Source organism: Mya arenaria, chromosome 16, assembly GCF_026914265.1.
Source record: "Mya arenaria isolate MELC-2E11 chromosome 16, ASM2691426v1".
In the NCBI taxonomy this organism is placed as follows: Eukaryota; Metazoa; Mollusca; class Bivalvia; order Myida; family Myidae; genus Mya; species Mya arenaria.
Genome location: NC_069137.1, coordinates 11,274,783 through 11,281,207, shown reverse-complemented (window position 1 = coordinate 11,281,207; position 6,425 = coordinate 11,274,783).

The following is a 6,425-nucleotide window of genomic DNA, read 5'->3' as shown; positions in this document are numbered from 1 at the left end:
TATGAGCTCATAAAGATGAAAACAAGGGAACAAATCATAACATTTCACATCATGGATGTATCATGCAAAGAAAAAATATTATTTAGAGTTGTTTTTAATTAACAAAACTATTTAAATGCCAAGTCCTAATTTTGTCTGCAACAGTAATCAATGCTGTTAAAAATGTATTTGTTCAAGGTTTCTCATGGAAAATTTTAAGATAATAAGTGAGAGTTCAGCCAAGGACAATATCAGTTTTAATTTCTCATGTTGAATAAAGTTACCAAATATGGATTCCTACTTCTGGCACACTCACAGCCATATATAATTAAAGTTTAAATCTTTATTAAAAATTATGTCATTTTTTATCAATTTACATTAAAACTTACATTATTATAATGGAGTACATGTATGTTTATTAATTTATATGCATATGTCACAAACAGAAAAGCAATATTACAGTAATTTGTATCAAACATCTCCATTCGTTGCCTTTGATGAAGAGTTGGAGAATGCGTTGGTTTGATTATATGCCTCTTGAAAGTCTAGAAGCTCCCTGAAAACCACATGGACCAACATAAATCTGGTTTAAAGCTGTCCCAACTGAAGTTTGCTATTTTTATATTGTTTTTAATTTAAGACACTGCTTCTTGTTGCACTCCCTCTGGTCTCCATTTATACATTATACAGTTCAAGGTACTTCAAATCCTCTGCTAGAGATGAGCTCATTATGCCTCTGGTAATTTGTCCAGGACTGCCTCTACCTGTTGCAAAAAATAATATGCATAGAAATAACCACATTTAAATTTCTGTCCACATAAACTTGAACAGCTGATTACCTTACAGGTCAACACATGCCAGGTGTCCTGAAGATTTTATTCCCAATAACAATTTTAAATTCTTCTCTTCCATTATATTCTTAATGAAACTAAGGCCTAAGAAATACATTTGTCTCGATTTACCCGACTGTACTTATGAATAAGGTGCCGACCATACTGTTTTTAAAGTCAGAGGGTAAATATGAAAGAAATGTTGTTTTTTAATGTAGTTTAAAACCTTTACCGCTTTATACAGACAATCCTATATAAAGCGTAGTAATTTGTTTTAACTGGTAATAAAGAGCCTACATTCTCTAACTGTTTTAAAGAAGATGTAACCCTAGCCAAACCATTTTATCGGCCTAAGTGTCTTAACATAAAAGGACCATTGACTATTGTATTGAGTGGGTTGGCTCTTTCCACTTACATTATGGCAATAACATTTTAATGTGGGAGACTGCAGACAATTAGGAACATGTTTGGAACCAACTAGTGTAAAACTATCTCTCATTATTAAAAAATACAGTCTGATCAGATCTAAAATTATGATACTACCGCTTATGACCAAAAACAGTGATGAAACATAAATAGGTTAATTTCAATCACAAACAGAGGAAAGTTAAATATATTTAATTCGCTCAATCTTAATTTATATACACATCAAAACAATTTCAGACTGATCTTGATTTCACTTGCCTTCAATGCAATAAAGCTGAAGATCAGCTCAATTTCATAAAAAATAAATATATAAAGAATGATAACCACTTCTTTTTCAACTTACAAAGCAACTCCATTTAACGACCCTTTCAATGCCCTTCAGCTCAGCATAGTGTCGAAGTCATCCTTATGTGAACAGACTCAGCACCTTTGTCCACTTCTTTCTGGAATAAAAAAACACACAAAAAAACTTCGATTATTTTGAAAACTTGACTTCTTGTTACAAGCTGAATACTTAAAGCTGCACTCTGACAGACTGAACGTTTGACAACTTTTTTGTCTTTGAACGAGCCAATTTATGCTAAAATGCATGTAAACCAGTCATATAAGGCTAGATTGCAGATTTTTATATTTAAGTTCAAAAATTGATGTTTCATGCAGTTTTCTTAAACCGTCAGTAACGTTTTTAGCCATAAAACATTCATTTTTGAACGTTAATATGGAACTCTGCGATCTGATCATTTGTCAGCAGTCTTTTACCACTGGTTTGCAGATGTTAACGCATATATTTGCTCATTCCAAGACAAAAAAAGAAGTTGTAAAAACAGTAAATCTTTTAGAGTGCAGCTTTAACGCTAAGCCGCCAATACCTTCTGCATTGGGTTAAGTGTAAGGGTTATCATTAGCTCATCTTACTGGTATAATAAATAAATAAATAATAATAATAATAATAATAGTAATAATAATAATAATAATAATAATAATAATTATTATAATAATAATAATAATAATAATAATAATAATAATTATTATTATTATTATTATTATTATTATTATTATTATTATTATTAAATAATAATAATAATTCAACTTACTGTAGGCTGGGAAATACATATCAAATCTCTGACTAAACTCTGAAATGAACATATTGTGTGAAACCTCAAAGCTGGCTTGTACGTGAAGTTACCGGCCTTTCGGCATATCGGGCTAGCGGCGTGAAGTTACCGGCCTTTCGGCATATCGGGCTAGCGGCGTGAAGTTACCGGCCTTTCGGCATATCGGGCTAGCGGCGTGAAGTTACCGGCCTTTCGGCATATCGGGCTAGCGGCGTGAAGTTACCGGCCTTTCGGCATATCGGGCTAGCGGCGTAAAGTTACCGGCCTATCGGCATATCGGGCTAGCGGCGTGAAGAAAACGGCCTAACGGCCTAGGGCAACGCGCGGCTTAAATTAATTTCCTATTTCTAAACATTTTATATGCGGTTTTTTTCCTAAAACAATTATTTATTAAATGTGACCATTTACAGATCAACAGCCTTTAGCGAATATTAGTGTTTTCCTCATTTTTTTAGACTGCTTGGTTGAGTTTTTGTGAAATTGCTAATTTTCGGTAAATGATGTTGATCAACTTTACGTCGCTAGATCGCTAAACTGCTTGATCGACTTTTGAAAAAATGAAAATAATCAGTTCAGAGTGGTGAATTTTGCATTGTTTTAGAAGGAAATTCTCATTTAAATGAGTTATGTTAATGTATCGTTGTTTTCAAAGAAAACGCAGGAACAATTGCATTGAAATAGAGAACACATTTAGGCCACAAGGCTGCCAACTTCGCGCCGCTAGGCCGCTAGCACGTACATAAAGCTGCCTATTATTGCAGTCAGAGATGAATTGCAACCATCAAGTTTGCTGGACAAGCACGAAACAAAACAAATATGTAATTGGTGCGCCCTTTTGAAAAAAAAATATATAGAGAAGTCCACGTTATTGCAGTACATGTACATGTACTTCAATGGATTATCCCGGGTAATGTCTGGGAACGAGGTTGTCACTGATTTCTTCCAAATATCTGATATATTCCAGCTATTCTACTTGTCATGTTCATTTGACACTCACACTCATTCATATCGTATTCACAACCATTCGTCGAGGGAGATTCAAGTGGCCTAGCCGTGCACTCACTTATGTCCCACTCACGCAAAACACTTGAGTCTCACTCACACCTGAGAATACGGATACACCTAACACTCGAATATATCTGAACCGTTATGTGATTACACAGGATCAATCCACGGAGTGTGAGTGAGAGTGGTTGTTCTTAATTCGGTTCTAATAAGTTGGTTTTGCTCATTTAATTCTGCGTTCTCGGCGTTGGTCATAGAAATGTTCGCCGACGTAAACTTGACCATTTTATACAAGCAGGTCGTCAGTTGATATTGAATGGTTCGCATTTATACTAAAGTGTCATAGTATTGAAAGTTAAGTTGGTACTGTTAATGATTTAAGATGGATACGTTTATATATATAACGTGAGTTTCTCGATAATTTCATATTTTTTGATTCCATAGTTGTAGTAGAACAATGTGTTCTGACATATAACATATTATATATTATGTATAAACTATATCATCAATCAAGAACGAACACCAAGAATAAAAGCCACATAGTCTATAGAAAACGGATAAATAACGCATGCAATCACTCCTTCAATCAATCAGTCAATATACTACATTCATTTCTCACAACAGATGACTTTGTAATTAACAGAGGAATATTTTAATAGTGTATTTTCATAGTCCCAATCTCTGACTACAAATGACTATAATTGGTATTATAAGTGTAACGTGCGACGTCACAAATAAACAACAGATCTCTTCAGAGAAAAGCATGCTCGACCCTGAAGGGGTCCACTGGTCTTTATATACACTAACTTCTCTATTCTCACATAGCCCGGGCTTTGCTAATTTGCATATTACCAACCAAGTTTACATCCGGTATAAACGTACTTCCGTTTTATACGGAATATTATTATGAACGCACCTCGGCCGCATACAGCGGACCGTTACATTTGTAACAAGTTTTCTGATCAAGTTATGTTATGCTTTCTTGCGTATACATATTTGTGCTCATATTTAAGTAATTTGTTTGCTTCAATGTACGCTTTTAAGTAATAATTTTCAAAGTTATTGGAGTTTCTTTTATTTAATACACTGCTATTTTCTATTTTGCAAGCTATGGTGTTAGACCTGTTGAACGAATATTTAAGTTTTATAACACGAGTTGTATGTTCAGTAACCATCGCATAAAGTACGCTTGTTTAAATATGCTGCTTATTTTCTTTAAAATCAGTAAAACAAACTTCGAAATGAAACGTTAACTGGACCAAAACAAAAAGCACGTTCAAACATGTTGTTTACCTTATAGTTAATCAGCATATGACGTGATGAATGTTTAACGTTAGAGAATGTGGTTCAACGCCAATACTTGGTGAAAACAACCCAACTCAAATATTAAATAAAAACAAACGACTCTAGATAATTAATATCCTATCGACATCTTAACTTTTCTTATATACTGCAGTTGTATGAATAACAAACGTGCGGTACCATTAACTCAACAAAAGATATAATTGAACAATAAAAAACGAACGTTGGTTATCAACCAATCATTGTGAGGAATACATTGTTAGGCTGTAAAATGCGGACCTATTGACTTTATTTACGAAAATAGAATTCAGAAATCCTCACATCTACTTTTTGACATGACATTTGGGAAAAAAAATGCGCCAGGGTTTCGAAGTTTGAAGAATGGTGTTATGCGGTTTAAAATGGTGCAAAACACTTCTTTATATAAACACATTTACTGGATTGCAACGTTAATGAGAAATTGAAAGCAAGTCGAAAAATCGTAAATGAATCTTGGCGAGAAATCGAGAATAGACAATTAAAGATAATTGTACGCAGGTAATGGATATTTGTTGACTAGAAGACTCTGTAATATTTTACCTAATGCAGATATTAAAATCGACCTCATCGAATAACGGATTTCATTTTAATTAACTATACACAAGCAATAAACTTGCGAGGTGAAAGCAATGCTAATACACTCTAGCACGTGTAGATTAATCCGTAAATGCCATGAAACTAACTATTTTATAAAAAATCAGTTTTAGCACACTCATAAGATGTTTTGGAATTGGGATGTGTTTGTCTGTGAACAGAATTATAAAAAGTAAAATCACGCTTGTCGCGCAAAAACCCTTTCAACGCTACAGTTTGCGCAATATGACTTTTTAAGGTTACATGTTCACTACGTCATCCATGAATTGGTACGATATACAAGGTTAGGGTGACATGTACGATAATTCATGGAAAGAAATTCATGCGTATATCGACGAGTCTAAAATTCCATGTGTAAAGGGATATCCGCATACAGATACATTGCTGCACGGATAGGTACGCGTACATGACGTGTTCCAAAAAGCCTCTATTTTTGTGTGCGTTTTGAAGCGGCTTTGAGCGCAACTATTCAAAGCATAAGTATGACTTACCACTCACCTAAGCGTCGGTGTCGGCGTCTAGTTAAAGTGTTTTGGGCAGGTTGGCATTTTCACTTATAACTCATATACCATTACTTCAATTCACCTAAAACTTCAAACAGTTGTTCAGGAATATCCAAAAATTAATTCACATAACTCTATATTATATCCTTAATACAAATCATGGCTCCTGATTGACTAAGTGACTTAGGTTAAAGTTTGAAAGCAGGTTAAAGATTTAGGGCAAGTAGGATTTTTATTGATAACTTCTATACCCTCCAATCAATTAACTAAATACTTCGCACAAATATTGACGACCATCTTATAAATAGGTTACATAACTCCATCTTAATTCTAATACAAATTATGACCCTTGATTGACCATTTTTTCCCCTTTTTTACAAAGGGAAAACTAGTTATTAAAATGCCTTGCGTAGTTGTTCGGGCTGGCCAATGGGAGGGCGTCGTCAAACTCACGATATCGAATAATTTAGCCAGGTTAGACATATAGTGACCAAACTTGGTACCTGGTAGTTTATGGAAATTTTTCATGGAATTGCGTTTTGGGCCCCGAGGATCAAGGTCAAGGTTACTTAATATATATTAAGGTTTGTATTGAATACTTTACATTAGGGTTGACATATTGCGACCAAACT